A 22,403-nucleotide genomic window follows, 5' to 3' on the forward strand; every position below is an offset into this window, starting at 1 on the left:
GCTGGAAAACAAGACTCTGATAAGCAATTGTTGAATAGTTTTGAGAGTATAGACGACAGCTCCGGAGAACACTTCTGCAAGACAATAACAGGTATGTTGTCTGGGCCACAAGCTGTAGAAGAGTCTAGGCAGGAAATCACTTTAGATACAGATGCTGAAGTTATATGAATGTCAAGCAATGAATCAACCTGTTTGTTGGCAAAATCAGGTAGAACGCAATTAGTGGAATCAAGAGATGATATTTATGAAAAGTTTTTAGCAAACAGTTCGGCTTTGTCTTTAGGTGAGGTGACAAAGTCTGAACCATACAGGAGAGGTGGAATTATAGATTTGCCCTTATTATTGATATTATTAAAGATTCTACAGAAGTCACGAGAGCCTAATTTTTGAGATGAGATACGAGATTTCATGACCTGGGAATAGCGGGTTTTGGCGTTAGACAAAACCTTTTTACAGTTGTTTCTAGCAGTAATAAACAGACGTCTGCTTTCTGGAGAATTGTTTTGCTGATAAATATGGAAGTAACGGTTTCGATTGGCAATCGCAGCAGCACAGTGTGAGGAAAACCATGGAGGAGAGTGAGGCTTGACCTGGAATCGTCGAGAGGGAATAAAAGATTCCATGCCAGCCTGAATCCACGAAATTATGTAAGAAGCACATTTGTCGACAGGAAGTTGAAAGATTTCTACCCAAGGGCCATCACGAAGAAAATCACGGAAAGAATCCCAGTCAGCTTTACTGTAGTTGTAAGAGGTTCGATAATAGGGGTATTCAGGTGATGAAGAAGAATGAGATATCAGTTTTAGAGAGATCAAACTGTGATCAGTAGCACCTAAGGGGGAATGTGGAGAAACTGAGCACTGACTAGGATCAGAAACAAGACATAAGTCGAGTAGAGAAGGTAAATGATTAGGGTTGTCAGGAAAGCGAGTTGGAAAGTTGACTATTTGAGTTAGGGATTGAGAAAGGCAAAAATTGTGGGCTTTAATGCCTGCAGAGTCACTGACACTAGAGCCAAGCCATTCAGAGTGGTGAGCATTAAAGTCACCGACAACAACTATATTAGCTGATGGATAAAGAGAGAGGGCTTGGTCAATATAATCAGAAATAACGTCAAAAAGAGTGCAGTCTTGAGATGAAGGAGAGCGATATAGAACAAAGAGAAAGGCAATAGAGTGAAGTGGTGCTAAACGAAAGCACATGAAAGAATAGTCTGTGGATTCAAACCTAGTTTCACGACAAACAGGTGAATTCTTATGAATGTAAAGGCCCAGGCCAAGCATGTGACTATTGGAGTCTTTACGAATCAGAGGAAGATAACCATCAACACTAAGATCACAAGATGAGACTGTTAATACTTTGATATTTTTCAGCTGTTGATGGAATCAGCCTCTCTGAGAGCTACCACAGAGTTCGGGAAACCTGACTACCAGTCGGCCTCAGAACCATAAAACTTAGTTTTAGAGCTGTACCCTCATAAGGAGATAATAGAATGAGTTGCCTAGTCATAAAAACAGTGATACAAGCAAACCCATGCATTGAGTCAAGAAGATCCAGCATTCAACATCCTAATCTGGAAACAATGTATTAAAAATACATCTGCGCCAGCCTAATAGATGAAGAAGGGGTGCGAGGCTGGTCAACAGATAGAATCTGTTTACCCCTTAAATATATATATATATATATATATATATATATATATATATATATGTATATGTATATATATATACACACACATATATATATACATATATATATATATATATTTATTTATTATATCAAAAGTATTATATTATATATATATGTATATGTATATATATATATGTGTATGTATATATATATATATATATATATATATATATATATATATATATATATATATATATATATATATATATATATATATATATATATATATTTTTATTTATTTATTATATCAAAAGTATTATACTATATCATCGAAAGAGATAAAAAGATAGACAGATATGTATATTTAATTTTTTTTCAATTTATGTTTAGATATTATTTAAAAAAACTCACATATAATTATTTTTATTTCTCAAGATCTTTACACTGTATAAAAAATATATGGTAATCCGCTAATAATTTATTGACTATCTGAATGTCGATTTCAGTATTCCATATATTTGGAATGAACTGAAACAAATAATCAGTTAGAAAACAATTCTTTGTTGAAAAATATAATCTAGAAATCAACTGCCTAATTATTTAATCATTTGTTGCAATGTTTTCATTTGATTTCAGCAAAAGGTTCTAATAAAATATAAAGTTGCGCGCAAAACATAACAATGTTTTGGGTTAACCAAGATGGCGACTGAATTTCAATAGTGGCTATAGCGCGTTTTATACAAAATAAAAACTATGACGTCTCCTGTTATTAAACCTCCTTGTCTATAACTTTATTTTCTTTTCCTTCGAAATTTATTTTCGGCTCTTTTCTTACCAGGGGTTTCAAAGTAGAATTGCTTTCTTTTGTTTGTTAGTTGTGACTTTGCCTCGTCTTTCTCGTTCGTTTTATTTTTCGCGGAGTGAAATTTTTTTTCTTTTTCTTTTGTTTCGTCGATTTTGTTGTTGCTGTTATTCTTTTTGTTGTTAGTTTTAAGGGTTTGGCATTTTCAGATAATTGCGATTGGGTTTCATCACTTGTTGGTTTTGCAGGAGCATCAACGACGATTACTTCGTCTCGCACTTCTGTTTCAACTGCTTTGGCAGTTGTTTCTTTTGTATTCTTTTCTAGAACAGTTGGGTCATTTTCATCCGGCCCGTTGTGTTTTATTCGGACTCAATATCCTACGATGTTTAGGGATTTCGGTATTGAAGATAGCAAGTCCTCTATTACAGCGACTAAAATGCTACTGTAATAATGGACACCCTTGGCGGTTGTTCGCATAATGGGTCTGGAATTTACGTGAGCTTCATAGCCCATTTCTTCGAACATTTTTCCAATTTTAAGTGTTTTGGCTTCGATTGGGAATCCAAAAAGTAACACATGAGTTTGGTCTTTACGATCGGGATGTTCGACAAGTGGTTTACTATAAGGGTTTGATTTGTTAAAAATATGGTGAAATCCTAGGATATCCAGTCCTGATTCAAGTAATGTTGTTCTAGCTGCTTCGGTTTTCACAACAATTTCTATAACGTTGTTTTTGTGAATAAACTGGAGGCCTTCCAAATGTTCATCAAAGTTTATTTTTTCAAGGGCATTAATGATATCCCCTATATTACATTGCACATTGTTAAGAGGTGTTTTAATTAGAGATTACTTCTTTGGTACAATGTTTGTTTTGCTGCTTGAGCATAGTTGATTGGTGGGATGGGACGAGAGACGGTTAATACACAGTAAGGACAAACTACACATAATTGGGTATTGTTGTTTATCCTCTTCCGACTAATTGCCATATAAAGGCCACATACCCGGACCAAGAGTATAAGAATTTAGGAAGAATGAAGTGAATGTCAGAATGAAATAGTGAAAGTCAGAAGAAGGCGAGTTGTACAGACAGCATAGAGAAAGCGGACAGATTTTGCACGAAATGTTAGAATGTACAATTTAATTTTTTTTTTTTTTTTTCTTTTATTACAAAATAATAATTATTTACAATTATTCTTTATAATTTACATTAACTCAGGTTTTTAAATCTTTTACAATGTATAGATTTCACAAGTGTAAGTAAATATGTACATTTTCTATTTTGTATTTATTTTATAATATATATTTTTATATTTTTTATTTTTTTATTTTTTTGTGTTTTTTGATTTTATATTTTTTTGTGTTTTTTGGTTTTATATTTTTTTGTATTTTTTGATTTTTATTTTTTTGCTGTTGTGCGGAAAGAAATGTGCGGAAAGTTTAGAATAGGTTACAAAAAAGGAGAAATTCTAAAGTAGGCTGAAGGAAGATTTATAAGATAAAAGGGTTTAGATCAAAAGAAATTATAAAGAATTACAGGACTTTAACACAAACATTACGTGACGAAGATTATAGAAAAACACTTATGTGTTAAAATTATAGTTTATAAAATAAGGGCTGGCAGTGATTTACTAATCATATATAATAATAATTTTGTTGTATAACATAGGAAAAATTGCAAGAGGGAAGGAAATCTTTACTAAACATACAAGGAGCCGTAGTTTTATTTTAGCTCATATGTTTAGTTTCAGATTTCCATTCTCTACTTGACAGAAAACATTTTTTATACAAAAATACTCACAGAAAAAGTCCGCGGTGTTTCTACGGACATGATAATTATATTTTAAGGTAATAATATTCCTGATGTTCCTGATTATTACCCTGATCACTGCCATTGGGTCAACTTTTTTGTTCCTGAACATGTGGTGGCATCTACTGTTCCATATTGCACCGATGATGGTTTGAGTGAGTGTCAACAGCAGCTGAGAAGTGGGGTTTTTCTCCGATAAATTCGCTGTTTCAATCGAGAAAATCAAATTTATCGGAGAAAAGTTGTTTCGGGATGTCAAGGAGTTATATACGTGTTTAAAATACTCCCAAATTTCTACAGAAGGAGGACAGTAGGCAAAGATGTGCATGTTGTCCTCAATTTTACCACAAGTGTTGCATTTTTTATTTTTGACGATCTGCTGCCTTGTGCTTTTGAAGCCGCAGAAGGTAAACTGTAGTGTAACTAAACTGATGTTTTGAGTTGGTCTGCATGCGTGGGAAGTATAGTTTTTTTTCCAAATTTGGGTCCACGGCATTGTTGTTTTCGTTGAACCGTTCCAGAAAAGTTCTGCTGGGACCACTGTCTTTTTGTTTTTTGCCACTTCTAAGTAAAAGTTTTTGGTTGTTTTTAGGGGGACGTTAAAAAACGACCCGTTTTTGCCTAATATTTCTATTGTTTTTTTGTAGTACTGAGACGTTTTGTTGTCCCAGTGTTTTGGAAAATTATTCTGCTTTAAAAAGTTCCAGCTTTGGTTTTGGTTCGTAAATTTTATAAGTGAACTCGCCAACCAATACTTTGAAAAGTAGTAATAGTCGTGAGCTTGTCCTCTTCGTATTCTTTCAGTTGAAAGAGTGTTTTGAGGCGAAGTGTAAGACTTTGCTCCTTCGGTGATAAAATTCCGAGACCCCCGCTTTTGACGGGTAAAAAAAGTGTCTCTCTTTTGACCGGATTGAAATTGGTCTTTTGCTACAGATTTTCGAAAATGGCTCTATGCAGACGCTCTATTGCCCATTCGGGAACGGGCAGCACGTTTGCCAGAAACCACACTTTTGACATTGCTAACGTATTTATCAACATAGTCTTTCCCCTAAGTGACAAAGTACGTAGTCCCAGAAACTTGAGTTTTTTCTCTATTTTGTTTAGAGTTACTAACCAGTTGAAATTGGTAGTATCGCTCAGTCTGGTGTAAAAAGTAACACCTAATATTTTGAAACTGGTGTTGTTGTTCCACTCTATGTCGTCCAATTCCGGGTACATTTTAGGATCAAAACCCCCAAGAGCGAGACACTTCGTTTTTGAGGCGTTGATCACTGAACCACTTTCTTTTTCAAACAGTTTTATTTTTTCGAAAAAAAAGCGGACTGATTTTACGTCCCTGGCAAAAAAGTTCGAATCGTCTGCGTACTGCTGTATTTTGAGGGGTTTAGGTGTACCTGGTAACGGTAAACCCTCTATTCTGCTGTCCGCTCTGATCACCAAAGCGAGAGATTTGGCAACAAAAACGTACAGCAAGAGAGAGAGGGGGTCACCCTGTCTAACTCCTCTTTCCGTAGGAAAGGAGGCTGACAGGAAGCCGCAATTCAGAACAGATGCCGAAACTTCTGAATATAAGGTGTTGACAAAAGATACAAAATTTTCTCCGAGATTGAATTTTCGGAGAAACTGAAGCAGAAACGCACGATCGACTTTATCAAACGCCTTTTCTTGATCTATTGATAAAATGAAACTAGGTAAATTTTTAAATTCCGCGTAATCGATGCGCTTTTGTGATTATTTTGTAATCAGCGCCGATTAAGGATATGGGCCTCCAGTTTTTGCATTCGGTAAGATCTCCTTGTTTAGGAATCAGTGAAATAGTTGATTTTTTCATAGAGTGGTTAGTGTTTTTTTCTACGAAAAGTATTTCGTAGGCAAGTTCTTCAAACTCTTTTTCTAAAATGTGCCAAAAGGTTTTATAAAATTCAGCTGGAAGTCCGTCATAGCCCGGAGATTTTCCGTTTTCAAATTTAAAAAGGGCTTCTTTCAGTTCCACGCCGGTTAGGCGGGTGTTTAAAAATTGAATCACTTAAACGTTTAGTGATGTGTGACAAGACATATTTTTGGCTGTCTTTGCATAAACTAGTTTTGGTGTAAATTTTTTTATAATATGAAACAAGGGAGTTTAGTATTTCACCAGGTTCACTCGTCAACGTGCCGTCATTCTTGCGACTTTCGGTAATTGACTTGTTCCGCTGTTGAGTTTTTTCCAAATTATACAAAAATTTTAAAGGTTTTTCTCCTTCTTCAATTAGTTTTTGTTTCGAGCGAATAAACGCTCCGGGAAACTGGAGCAAGAAAAGAGCATCGCGTTTTTCTGTGATGCTATCTAAATTTGGGTTAGCGTTTTGTCGCTCCCGTTGGATTTCGTTTTCAATCCTTTTGATATTTTTTTTGTTTTTCGCACTTTCCTGTATCGATATGTGTTGTAATTCAGCCCTAACAAAAAGTTTGCAGTCGTCCCACCATTTTAAAATTGACGTATAGGACCGTTTTTTAGTTTGCCAATCTTGAATTAAGAGTTCAATTTTCTGCCTATGCACTTCTATTTCCAAAAGGGAGCAGTTTAATTTCCAGTATCCTGGTCCTCTCCTGGTTTTACTAAAATTGACAGTTGTTGACACGAACTCGTGGTCAGAAAAAGGGTTGGTGAGAATTTTGGTGTATGTTGTTTTTTAGCGACTTTTTCAGGGCAGTAGATTCTGTCGAGTCTACATTTGACCGTCTGATTGCGCCATGTGAATTCTCTTTTGTTGGGAAACTTGTAACGGAAAACATCAACTAGGTTATATCTACCTTGGAAGACCCCGAGTTTAGTAATGCCGTAGGTGCGATATCTAAAGTTGTTTGTGCCTTCTGTGTCAAGAGGCAGGCTTTCGACCATGTTGAAATCCCCGGCCAACAGGACGGGTAGTCCTGTGTCCTGCGAGATGTCTCCAAGGCCGCCGAAAAAAAGGCGCCTTTCTCTCGGCACATTAGGAGCATAAATATCCAGCACCTGCATTTCGTGTTCGTCAATTTTTATCATGACATTTAATATTCTTCCGTTATTGTCTCTTTTTAGTTCGTTTAAAGAATCATTGAGAGTTCGTTTAAAGAATCAAGAGAGAACTGCCACCCCACAACAGTTATGACTCGGACCAGAGTTCCAAATAGACTCGCCAGTCCATTCGTCACTCCACTGTTTAACAGTGGTCGGTCCGGACTTTGTTTTCTAAAGGAGGATAAGATCGAAGGAGGACTTTTTGAGAAACCCAAAAAAATTATCGCGTTTGACTTGGTCGTTTAGGCCGTTTATGTTGCACGTTAAAATATTAATAGCCATGATGAAGAGGATCAGGTTTCCTAATTTGAAAACTCGTGTACCTTAAACATGAATATATAAAATTTAACAACCTGACATAAAAAACACAAACATATAAACCTTAACCTTATAGGACGAGTTTTCGTTTGACCTGACGTAATACGAACAATAGGACCGTAACATTCCACAAAAAAGAGCGAACTACAACAACACAAATTACGACAATTTAAGCGCTTATTCAAAAATGTGACATGCATAATTAATGAGGTTAAGAATAGAATGTAAAAAAAGAATTTTTGTAGAAAGGAAAAGAAATAAAATTTTTAGAACAAAAAAATTCGAAATAATATTTTGATTTGAGAACAAAGTTTAAAAAAATAAGATAAAAAGAAAAAAAATAAGAAAGAAAATTTATCTTACGATTTCTTTTCCGCACCAATTTGGCTATCGTATTGTTCATCTATAACTAGCAAATCAATATCGTCTTCATACGACATATCCTCGTTTTCTTCTGAAAAACAAACTTCTTCTAAAGACACTTTTAACTCCGTGTTGTTTATGAGTTTTTTCGGGGTTCCGCGTTCCAACTGCCCCAAACGTTTTCTCGTTGGTTGGGTGGAACGTGCCTTTTCGGTTTGTACACTATTTTCTTTTTCGTTGAAGTTTTCCTTTCCAGGATTAGTATCAACATCGATCTCGATACTGACGTTGTTCACTTTGGTTTCTACAATTTCATTGTTGATCTGCGGTGTAGTAGGTTGTAAAGAATTGGTTGGTGGAAAGATTTGGTTTGTTACTTTAGTGTTAGGTTCGGGCTGGCCAGGATGTTTATACCATAAATTAAGACCATCAACTTTTTGGTAGCGGGGTAACGGATTTAGAGTAAGGTTGTGCCAGTTCTTGATAATAATTATCACGTTTCCAGTGAAAATGTCCTCTCCAAGGACCTTGCATTTCTGTAGGTAGAAAGAATCAAACTCTCTACGTCCTGCAGCTAGATGTTTGCCAAGCAGAATAATGGCGCTTTGGCAGCCTTTCCTAAGGGTACCTATTGGAATGTTCTGAACCAGGTCGTGGACCTTTCGCACACACTTTTGCTGAAAGTTTAAAACCATACCTTTAATTTCTATTTCTGCTTCTAGAAAGGATGTCAAAAACGAGTTGTTTGTAACGGCAAACTCGAATAACTTGTTGGAGTAGTGTCTAGTGACTCCCCACACATTACTAAGTAGCTTCTTTTCAGCCAAGCTAGCAAGAAAATCACTAACGGAAACGTTAAGATCACCATACCGACAAATAAGAACGTTTGAATCGTCAACCTCAAACTTTGTGTTAAAATACCAAAATTGCTATTGGGATGAACAGATGTGGTAACGGAACCAAGAGCACCAGCATAACTTTTTGTCATTAAATAAAATTTCAACTCAATAAAGACAGTTGTAATAAATAACGTTTGATACCAATAAACAACAGAAAAACCACAAAGAAGACTATCACAAATACTGTAAAAAGTTTAGATGTGTTTTTTTCCGTAAATTTGCAATTTAATCTACAAAATGCACATTCTGTGCAATTTGTAGTTTGAAATACACGTATTTGACACTAAATATGTAGAGTGCAATACTTATTAATTGTAACATAAGAAAGGTTGACATTTTATATACGTTTTTGCTTGAGAGTATATAAAAACTTGTGAAGTTTTTATATGAACAACATTTGATTGTATTTACTTATTTATTATATATTATTTGTTATTTATTTATTATTGTATTATGTATTTGATTATTGAAAACGCAATAACACGTTAATTAAGAGCAGCCGTAGCGCAGTGGTAGTTCACTTTCCTTAGAAACAAAGAAACCATGGTTCGAACCCCACCTCTGGGAAAGCTTTGCGACATCGGTTAGGAAAGAGGCGTGAACTTCAAATTGAATGCTAATCCGCGGAGCTCTGTGATAAGGCCATATAGACTTCTTGGGACACCTAAATAAAATTAAAAAAGAATAATTTTTTGTTTGTTGTAAATGCAATGCATTCTAGAGAAGCTGCGCCAAGCAGTGAACGCCTTAGAGATGAACAATAAGTTAAAAAGAGTTTGTGAGAGTGAAATTAAAGTACAAAAGGACAGATGTCCAGCGGAAAACAGAGAGCCTCAAAGTAGAAAAAATACTGAAAAACTGATAAGTAAAATTTTGTAAAAATAAACAATAACAATAAACAATAGTCAACATAGGTAAGAGTCATTAACTGTTGATCTACTAAATTGTCGTTAGTGTCAAGCGTAAGTGTTATGTGTAGATTGTATCAGTATTCGAACAGAATTATTCGTTTTTTTAGTAGTTATCACGTGTCTGTATTATTAGGGTGGTAAACATACATTGCCGATATAAGTGTGTCATAGACGTCTCTAGTACAGTATGGATTCGCGCCCTATGTTACAGTATGAACACAAGAAGACCTACAACTTTCACCCGAGACTGGTATCCCAAAAGAAATTCCACTCTGAGTCTACACCAGAGTATCTTTTTAAGGTATCCCATTGTGTTATCCCAAAAGGACTATTCTCAGAGTATCCCGTCAGGACGATTGCCACAGACTTCTTAATTGACACTGGGACCAGAGGACACTTAGTGGGGCTCAGTACAACTTGCATTCAATTGTAAGTAACTTTTTTGACATGAGTGTTAATAAGTGCAGTGCTTTGTTGCAATATAAGATGGGTTAGTGAGAGTTGTGAACTTTTTTGAGTTCTTATAACTGTGTATGTAATAAAAATAGTCAATACAGTGTGCGTGTCTATTGTAGTAGCCTCTCTTGATAGTATGAGTAATCAGTACAAAAATAGTTTAAAGATATTTAAATTGGTATAATGTAAGCTAGACAAGATTATTAGAAGTCTAATAACATGAATCTTAAAAATAATAAACTATTACAACTCGATAACCTAAAAAATTTAAATAGAATTATGTCAATATAGCAACAGAAACTTGTATAAATATAATTAAACTATCTGTCTGTATTTATATTTTACAACTAATAATCTAAAATCATGTGGGGTTTTGCCCAATAGGTAAATGTATGTGGGACAAAAGTTGTATACAAAATGTATGTGGGACAAAAGTATGTTTAGTATTTTGTACAAATGACAAGATTAAGTGACTGTAATGTAACCAGGAGTATCCGGAATGGAGTGGAATTATTCGTTTTCTAAAACAGTTAGCAGGTAGCCTATAGTCAGTTAAACAGACTGTATGTTTAGCATGGCTCATTTTGTGTCGTGTACAGTGAATATTTAATAATAAGAATATAATATAAGGAATATTTATTATAAGAAAATAAAAATAAATTCAAAAAGAGAAAAGTAAAGTGTTAATTCATAATGCATAAGCATGTGTTTGTTATTGTTGTAGGTAATCTTCTTTGTAGGTTTTGTTAGGTGAATAAATTTACCTAGCGAACATGTGGTAGTCGGAAGATAGTCGTTGCTCCGCAGTCTACGCGGAAATTAAATTTTTGTTGTAATTGCAATACATTCTAGTGACGCTGCACCAAGCAGTGAACGCCTTAGTGATGAACAATAAGTTAAAAAGAGTTTGTCAGAGTGAGATTAAAGTACAAAAGGACAGATGTCCAGTGGAAAACAGAGAACCTCAAAGTAGAAAAATACTAAAAAACTGATAAGTGAAATGTTTCAAAAATAAACAATAACAATAAACTATAGTCGAGATAGGTAAGAGTCATTAACTGTTGATCAACTAAATTGTAGTTAGTGTCAAGCGTAAGTGTTATGTGTCGACAGTATCAGTGATGGAGCAGAATTATTCGTTTTATAAGTAGTTATCATGTGGTCTGTATTATTTCGGTGGTAAACATACATTATCGATATAAGTGTATCATAGGTGTCTCGAGTACAGTATGGATTCACGCCCTATGGTACAGTATGAACACAGGAAGACAAACAACTTTCGTCCGAGACCGGTATCCCAAAAGAAGTTTCACTCTGGGTCTACACCAGGGTATATTTAAAAAAAAAAAAGTTTTTTTAAGTTAACCCACGCTCGTGGGTTAGTCACAATTTACATATTTTTACATTTTAATATGCCTTTTTTTTTTTTTAAATGGTAACCAATTTAGACTAAAAAAATCTATGTTTGAGATATATTTTAGTTACGTCTTAAATCTTGATTTAGTTACATTACATTACTTCTCCATTAATTAGACTTTAAAAAATTATAAAAAAAAAACAATTGAGACGTAACGTTGCGAATTGAGACTATATTTTTTTTTCGTGACAAAGTAATCAATTAAGACAAAGCTATTTTACAATAAAAATAAAATAAAAGATAGTATTAGGCAATACAGTAATGACGAAAAAACATTTTCTGCATTTTATAAGTATATTTACTTAATATTTAAATAATAGTTAGAGAATGTAACCTTGTTACCAATTGTAACCGAAATATACATCCCTCGGAATTAATGTCAGCAATGTTTTGCCGACCTAAATCTGTTAGAGGTCAGCATTATGTCGGCAAAAAAAATATTCATAAAAATATTCAAATTTCAGGACTTTCCAGGATTTTCCGAGATTTTAGGAGTTCTGCATATATTTGCACTAATAATTAATTTATTCATATATAAACTATATCAATTACACTTACTATTTGCCATTAATGCATTTAGATCATTCGGTGTGGCAACAACAATTTTTGACTCCCCATTACATGTAACTTTTACAGCTTTCATATTTAATATGAGGATATAATATATATATATATATATATATATATATATATATATATATATATATATATATATATATATATATATATATATATATATATATATATATATATATATATATATATACAGTATTGGACAAAATATTTGCAACCAACATCGAACAATGCTAAAAAGTGTTCCTAATTTTACATGTCTTAAAAACAGGAGTGTGGAGTCATAGCATGCCATGACATGAGCAATCAGCTGACAGGGGACAGCACACAGGCAGAATTTCGTTGATAAGTGTCATTTTGCAGTGGACAAAACAAGTGCTCCTTTTTTGGTTTGTTTTATTTTCTTAGGTTTGGTCGGTGTCAACGTCACGGAAGTTTTTTAATAATTAAAGGAAGTATCCAGAAGTTTCCAGAAGTTTCCTGAAGCATGCCGAAGCTTCCAGAAGTTTCCAGAAGAAGCATCTGGAAGCATCCAGTAGCATCCAGAAGTATCTAGAAACTTTCAGAAGCATCCAGACGCATCCAGAAGCTTCCAGAAGCATCGAAAAAAAGCATCTAGAATCTTCCAGAACAGGTTCACACAGGTTCATTTTACTATATAAGAGACATGTAAATCGACATGTAATTTAGTCAGTATATGGAAGTCAATCAGTCAGTATTATCAAGACAGTTTATCGAACTGAGTTTTATCAAAGTGTTTTATCGAAGAACATCAATACAAGAAAAGAAATACAACAAGTGTTTCATTACATCAATAAAGTCCACATCCAACCAAGACGTTGTGTTCCACAGAGCATTATTGTATCATCACAAAGTAAATGTAACACGGTAAGCCTTGAGAAGCGTGATTATTTATTTTTATTATTTTTATGACTTCAAGTGCAAAAATGGCTCCCGACAGTCTTGGATTGGAACTAAGAAAGAATATTATTGGCGATTACATAAGTGGAATGTCACAAAAAAGTATTTGTGATAAATATCGCGTGAAAAAATGGATCGTATCAAGACTATGTCCCAAATATCGTTCTACGGGGAAGTTGGCAGCAGATAACAAAGGTGGAAGACCGCGTTCCACCACTTCTAGAGAGGATTCTATGATCGTCAAATCCGTCAAGAAGGATCCCTGGATATCATCAGTTGAGATACAAAAGCAATTAGAGCTGCCTGTATCGGACCGAACAATCAGACGACGTGCTGTTGAATCCGGATTGTTTTCTGGACGCCTAGCAAAGAAACCGCTGATTTCACTAAAATAACAGAAGAAAAGACTCCTGTTTGCTACATCTCATATTGACTGGAATGTGCAGAAATGGCGAACTGTCCTGTTTAGTGATGAATCGAAGTTCAACATTATTGGGAGCGATGGCATTTGCCGTGTACGTCGACCGGCCGGAAAACGCCTCGATTTACGTTACTGCCAGTAGACCGTGAAGCATGGTGGAAGCAATGTAATGGTCTGGGGGTGTTTTTCTGCTAACGGTCTAGGTCCAATACATTGAAACGATGGAATAATGGACCGTTTCATGTATAAAAATATCCTGAAAGGTGTTATGTTACCTCATACTGAATGGAATATGCCAATAAAATGGGTTTTTCAGCAAGACAACAATCCGAAACACACTGCAAAAGTAGTCAAGCAGTGGTTTCAAGACAACCACCTATCGGTGATGGGTTGGCCGCTTCAATCTCCGGATCTCAACCCTATCGAGAACCTGTGGGAGATCGTCAACCGCAGAATTAATCGTGAAGGTGTTCGTAATAAGGATCAACTGTTTGAACAAATCCAAAAGGCCTGGGCAGCGATTCCACAAAGTTTCATTGATCCCCTGATTGAATCTATGCCTCGAAGATGCAAGGCTGTGATCAACAACAAAGGATTCGCCACGAAATATTGATAGCGAAATACAGCTTGGTCAACATTTTGTCGAGTTGCACTTGTTTTGTCAAGAAGGAAATCATTTTTTTTTAATACTTTTGATTAATTTATTAATTTTCGTGAACAAATAATGAACTTTGTGATGAATAAAACTTGAAGAACTTTGTCTCTAAACAGTTACATAGTTATTTCTTTAAATTGAAAAAATGCAGCACTTTTATATAAAGAAACTAAACTAGCATTATTTGGTTGCACTCGTTTTGTCCGATACTATATATATATAAATATATATATATATATATATATATATATATATATATATATATATATATATATATATATATATATATATTTATATATATATATATATATATATATATATATATATATATATATATATATATATATATATATATCTTTTAAAATCATATTCTTGTTATACGATATTTATATTTGTTAAATTTGATTAAAACGGCTAAACTATATATTTTTTTTTTTTAAATGTATTTCGATGTAATTATATATTTAAACAATATTTCGCTGACCTTTCGCGGTCAGCATCATCAGGTGTAATAAAAAACGTTACAAAATTGTTACAAAACTACATAAATCAAACCGTCAAAAAAGAAGGCATTACAGGCATAAAATAAAAATAGTTTTTGTTAAATGGTGTAATGGCGTCAGTTAAAATTTTTTTTGAACAAAATAAATGGTCTCCAAGTTCTCTTGTTTATATTCATTTTATTTTCACCTTTCAATTTTCTATTCTTTTTTGAAGATGATTTTTCGTATCTTCGTGTTTTTTGTTTCTTTCTTCGTTTTTTTGTGAATCTCTTATACATACACACACACCCACACACACACACATACACACACACACACACACACACACACACACACACATACACACACACACACACACACACACACACACACACACACACACACACACACACACACACACACACACACACACACACACACACACACACACACACACACACACACACACACACACATATATATATATATATATATATATATATATATATATATATATATATATATATATATATATATATATATATGTATACAGTGGCGGCGTTAGGGTAGGGCCTGGTTGGGCGATGGCCCAGGGCGCCGAATATAAAGGGGCGAAACTAATTGGTTATTTTACCCTTTGCCTTTTTTTTGAATAGGGCTAAATTGAGTTAGGGGCGCCGTAGAAATCTCGCTCAGGGCGCTGGTAGTGCTAAAACCGGCACTGTATATATATATATATATATATATATATATATATATATATATATATATATATATATATATATATATATATATATATATATATATATATATATATATATATATATATATATATATATATAAATATATATATATATATATATATATAAATATATATATATATATATATATATAAATTATTATTTATATTTTAGACGTATATTCTACATGCATATATTTTTTTGTCAGAAATATCTAGTTCGCGCATTTTGATGTTATCAAAAGATAATTAAAAAGTCTTGAAACTAAAGTCAAAACGGCCTCGTTTCAAGATTAAATTTAATATTTTATTCCTGAAAATATAACATCATTTAAACATGTTAAGTATAACGTTAAATATAACATTAAAATACAAATATAACATTATTTTAATAATATAACATTATAAATCTAAATATAATGCTATATATAACGTTACAATCCAAACTTTAGAATTGAATTATGTTATAATGATGTTATTTTTTTAGTGTGCAATAATGATAAAATCTTGAAGTCATAAAAAAATTAAAAATAGATATGATTTTTTTAGTAATAATAAAAGGTTTGTAGAGAGTTGTTACTAAATTTTAATGTAAAAAAACGAATTTTTTATGTGATTTCTTACTATTTTCTTTGTATAGTTGTTATAGTGTTACTAAAAATTTTTTGAATCAAATGGCAATTTTATAAGATATTCAATGTAAATCATTTAAATTGTTAATAGAATTAAAATATAAGAACAAGAAAGAGAAAGTTAGAACCTGTTGACAGTGGTAGTGGTTGTTCCAGCACTCACAAGCCTATGAAATCCACTAGAGTACCAAAACGAAGAATTATTTTTTACATGGTCTGTTATGTTTCCTCTTAGGATTGATGTATTGAAGCACCTGCTGTATCTCCAGGAAAAGAGGCTACAGAACACAAAATTTGACTCACTTATATTTTACCATGTTGGTTTTGGTTTTAGGTAGGATATTTCATCTAAAACATAAAGTGTACATGAAGCCAAATAATTTTCAACTTTAACATAAAGCCAAATAATTTTCAACTTAAACTTTAATTTAAATGATAAGTATTTTAAAAACCTGACGAAATTTTTACTCATTAAGACACTCATTAAGGCTATCAAGATGGATAAGAATATATTCAAAGCAAATGACATTGCAAGATATGTAACAAAAATCTGGAAAAAGACAGATACTATCCGAAGCAAAAAGAAAAGAGAGATCTGGAAAGAGTGACTAATAGAATACTTTCTATTGTTGATGCTCAGCATTCTGTACTTAATACTTCAAATTCATCTGACTCACTCAGTTCAAGTGGCATTGAATATCAGCCAAGTCTTGCCAAAAAATAAGACACATCAAGTTCTTAAGCGCAACATATTGACATTAGCAAAGACACTATGCATAACACATGAGAACAACTCCGGGAGCCAACATATCTGCCAATAAAATCACTGCTGCTCTAACAAAGTTGGTTTTTGAAGGGGGAGGTAATCCAGATAAGCTGCCTCTTTCTCATTCAAACGTATATAAAATGAAAAATAAGATACTTGAGGAAGATTTTAAAATGTTAAATAAATTATTGCAGTATCACATCAACCATAAGGATGGCAAGCTTTTTTTTTGCAACTCGACCGCCGTGGTAAACAGACGTAATTCTAACAGCTCAAAAAAGAAAGAAAAAAAAATTAAAAATGGCTATTACTTTATCCGAAATAAAAGATATGTTCATTCAGCACAAAAAAGAAATACGGACATTATTTAAAGAAAAAGTATTTGTGGACTTACTTAGCGATAATTTAAAAATAATCAATACACGCCTAGATGATATTGAAACAAAAACATTGGATTGCACTAAAAGAATACTCTTGCTAGAAAATGATATAAAAGACTTAAAAGAAAGCTTAAATTTTCACGAAAATTTAATCGACCAAAAGGTGAAAGCTGCTAATGATTCTAAAGAATTTGAAAGCCCATATAATATTACAATTTTAAACGAAAAATGCAGAATCTCCGAAGATAGGTCGCGGCGTAATAACTTAAGGATAGACGGAATTCCTGAAAATATCAAGGAAATTTGGGATGAAACTATACAAAAGGTTCAAAATTTATTATGTGTAAATTTAGGAGTAAAAGGAGTCGAAATTGAAAGAGCGCATCGAGTTGGATTTAGAAAAGAAGCCCGATCCCGAACCATTGTATTGAAATTGTTAAGGTTTAAAGATAAATCAAACATTCTAAAAGAAACGAGAAAACTCAAAGGTCTTAATATTTACGTGAATGAAGATTCCTCTCAAGACACGGCAAGAATACGAAGGAAGTTATTTTCTGAAGCGAAAGTGAGAAAATTAAAATGGAGAAAATGTAGTCGTCAGGTATGACAAACTTAATATTTAAAAAAATGTTTATAATAAATCAAAATGATATAGCTAGAAATCTAATTATTTTTAATCTTAATTTTAAATATTATAATAATGAAAATGGCTAACAAATCAAACGTAACAAATCTTTTAGAAATTTTTAATAAACAAAACACACTTCCTATGAATAATGATAAGGATCCAGATGTAAACTTTTTTGAGGACGTCATAATCAACTCTAACTATTTTGATATTGAGGAAGTATCTAACCTCATGAATGCGTCACAAATGTTATTTTTAACTCTAACTTTAAACATTTAGTATGAACAAAAACTTTGAAAGTTTTAAATCAATGCTCAAAAATGTAAACTCTGAGTTTACGGTAATATGCTTAATAGAAACATAGTGTAGAAATGAAAAAAATAATTTTCAAATTCCAGGTTATAAGGCAATCCACCAAACTCGAGGTGGTGGCATTGGTGGTGGTGTATGCATTTTTGTTCATGACTCAATCCATTTTCAGAAAATAGAAATTTCAAGTATTCAAAACGCGGACTTTGAATTTCTAACTATCGAATTATTAAACCACAATAATCAAAAAAACATTTTAATAACTGCTTTGTATAGACCAGAACGTCATGCGGAAATAAGAAATCTTTTTTAAAACACTTAAAATGCTACTTAAAAAAAGTAAAACACAAACAAATTTACATCACGGGAGACTATAACCTAAATTTTCTTAATGTTAAAACTGATAGCGATGTAAAACGTTTCTCAAACACTCTTTTTCAGTACAACATTATTCCCTTAATTAACCTACTTGCGTAACTCTTCAAACCGAATCTATCATTGATAATATTTTTACTAACAACTTTACAACATGCATTATTCAAAGCGGAATCATAAAAAGCGATATAAGCGACCACTTTCCAATCTTTTTCATTTCAGATTTTTTTAAAAAAGGAAAAAAAAAGGCAAAGTACAAAGGGTAGTAAAAAGGCAGATTAATGAAATTAATATTGAGGCGTTTAGAAATTATTTACTCAAAGTAAACTGGAAACAACTCATTAATTGCAAAGATGTTAATATAGCTTATGATTTTTTTTACAATGAGTTCATTAATGCTTACAACAAAGCGTTTCCGATGAAGGAAGTAAAAACTAAGCTTAAAAACCTGCAAAGTCCCTGGATTACAAAAGGGTTTATAAATCTTCAAAGAAAAAACAAAGACTATATGAAAAATTCTTAAAAAATAAAACTTATCAAAACGAAAAAAAATATAAAATTTACAAAAACCTGTTTGAAAACCTGAAAAAGAAAGTTAAAAAAAATTATTTCTCAAAATCACTACAAAATAATATTGGTAATAACAAAAAAATTTGGGATATAATAAAAAAAGTGATAGGAAAAAATAAACAAGATCATGATAATACTTTACCAAAATATGTATACACTGAAGATGAAAGAACAGTAATTAATGAGCGAAAAGTTATTGCAGAAAGTTTTAATAATTTTTTTATAAACGTCAGTCAAAACCTAGCAAATAAAATAACTCCCGGAAATAAAAATTTTAAATCATATATTAAAGAAGAGGACTGTGTGATGGATGAGCTTGAAGTATCTCATGATGAACTTTGGTTTGCTTTTAATATGTTAAAACCAAACAAAAGCTCAGGTCTTGATGACATAAGTTTTAGGGTTGTTAAAGAAGTTTTTTATATTATTGAAAACCCCTTACTAATTATTTTTAATCTTTCATTTAATAATGGTGTTTTTCCTGACCTCTTAAAACTAGCAAGAGTAGTTCCAATTTTTAAAGACGGTGATATTTCTAAATTATCTAATTATAGACCTATCTCAATACTTCCATGTTTTTCTAAAATTCTAGAAAGAATAATGCATAATAGGCTATACCATTATTTTATAAAACATAAATTGCTTAATAATAATCAGTACGGATTTAGAAAAGGGCACTCGACAGAACATGCAGTAATTAAATTAGTTAAAGAAATTTTAAACGGATATAATTAATAATCGCAAACAATGTGTATCTTATGACAAAACCAGTACGAAACTAGAAAACATTTCTTGCGGAGTTCCACAGGGATCTATTCTAGGGCCTTTATTATTTATTATCTATATAAACGATATTTACTTATCTTCTAGTGTATTAAATTTCAATCTTTTTGCTGACGACACTCAGGTTTTTTATACCCACTCAAACATAGAGTCAATCTTTATCACTATGAATCGTGAGCTTGACAACCTCAATGAATGGTTCAAAGCCAACAAACTCTCTCTAAACAAAACTAAAAGCAAATATATTCTTTTTTCTAAATCCTCCAAATCTGAAACCTTGCCCCAAAAACTCCCAAATATTTCAATAGAAAAAACTAATTTACAACGGACATTCTGCATTAAATTTTCAGGCGTTTTACTTGACGAACATATAAGTTGCAAAGACCACATTAATTTAATAGAAAATAAAATTTCAAAGAGTATTGGAATTATGTACAAGACAAGACATATGTTGGATAAAAACTGCTTAAAACTTATCTACTTTTCGTTTATCCATAGCTATATCAGTTATTGTAATACTGCGTGGGCCAGCATTTATCCATCAAAATTAAAGCGTATCTTAAATAAACAAAAACAAGCAAGCCGCCTTATATTAAATGCTAATAAATACACCAGTGCCAATCCACTGCTTAAAAAGCTTGGAGTGTTTAATGTTTATCAATTACATATCTACAGTATTCTTTTATTAATGTTTAGATTTAAATATCGTATACTGCCAAGTATTTTTGACGACCTTTTTGTTATTATAAATCATAAATATCAAACAAAGCATTCATTGCATAACTATCAGGTACCAAAAACCTTATTAAAACAGTCTAATTTCTCAATAGCATACCGAGGGCCACATTTGTGGAACTCATTCCTTCCAATTTAAAGTAAAACTTTAATTTCACTTCAAACTTTCAAAATTATTTTAAAAAAACAGTTACTTGATTATGACATATCTCAAATTCTATTTTATTTTTAATATCTTCTTTTTCAATTCTTAACTTTTCTTTCGTTTGCTTAAAAGTAGAACATATATTTTTTTTGCTTATTTATCTAAATTTGTATTTATTTCTTTTTTTTTTATACATATATATTTTTGTGAATGTATAAATATTTCTTTTTTTTTATGTATAAAATAATGTAAAATGTTTATTTAAAAGTATTTATATTATTTTATTGATATTGTAAAAATTTATGATAGATTTATGATAGTGTAAACGATACAACTGGGCTAGATGATAAGACTTTTGTCTTCTGCCTGCTCCGGTCATATCTTAACTCAAAATATTTTGTAAATAACTTATTATGAAAATGACGAAATAAACTATTAAAAAAAAAAAAAGAAAAAGCTTGAATTAAATTTTAATGGGAAAATAATAAAGGATTTTATATATAAGCACTGTGGAAAAGCGAAGGACAGGGTTTGTGTAATTGTAGGTTTTGACGGCAAGAATTGTCTTCTGGGTGCACCAGGCATTGACTTTGGCACTGGCCTAAACCAGTTTGATGCAATCAGTGACCTTTTGAAGGAGAGCCGACAATGTACAGTCTTTATGCTTCGACACTACTAGCAGTAATACAAGCAAACTGCGTGGAGCTATATACAGGAAAATAAAAATAATATACTTTTTTTGCTAACTTTGTTGTTTGAATTTTTAAATTACTATAACAATAATGTAAGGCTACAGAAGTATTGATAATAACTTGACTGCGGTAAGCATAAAATGTAAGAACGCTATGTACTTTTAAGATTGAGATCTGACTTTGGCAAGCCCTATCTGATGTTGGCCTGCTTTCACCACGCAGAAGAGGTCCAAATTAATTGTTTTGAATAGGCTATTGGTTGCAAGGCCACTTTTGAGCCTGAAAATCTTCTTTTTAAATTGCTTTATAAACAATGGCATTCCATTGATGCTAAAAGTTGCCACATGAATGGGTTTGAATAGAAATCTGTTTGTTGAACTTGTCTTAAAGCTCAAGCCATTGAAGCAAAGAACCAACTTATGGAGATATAAATGGAGATATCTCCATAAATATGGAGAGTAAAAACCAAAGCTTTTAAAAACTCAGAGGTTAGTTTAAAATATTGTTAGCAGAAATTTTTTAAAACTCTAAATAATCATTTTTAGTGGCATTTTATCATTGCGTTATAGTATCTAGATTTAGTAAACGTTCAATAAAAACATGATAAAATTTTGGACTGGTATAAAGAGAGATGACTACTATGAGCTGGCAGAGTTATGTCTTATGTACATGGACCCAAGTTCTATCTGCGAGTTTAAGAAACCTGGTGCTATGCACCATGCCAGGTTCGCGACTAAAGGTATTTATAACCTGAAAATTCTTCTTCTTAAAGATTCTGTATAAAAACATATAGATCTGGATTCAGCTCTCATCACCTGCATGGGCAAATTATTGCTACCTTCAATGCACCCAAGTTTCTGACTAATGAGAGTCCATAAATCGCTACTTTACAGGTATTCCAATAAAATATAAATATTAAGTTTAATTATAAATTGACTATTAGTAAATTTCT

Source organism: Hydra vulgaris, chromosome 02 (assembly GCF_038396675.1).
Source record: "Hydra vulgaris chromosome 02, alternate assembly HydraT2T_AEP".
NCBI lineage: Eukaryota > Metazoa > Cnidaria > Hydrozoa > Anthoathecata > Hydridae > Hydra > Hydra vulgaris.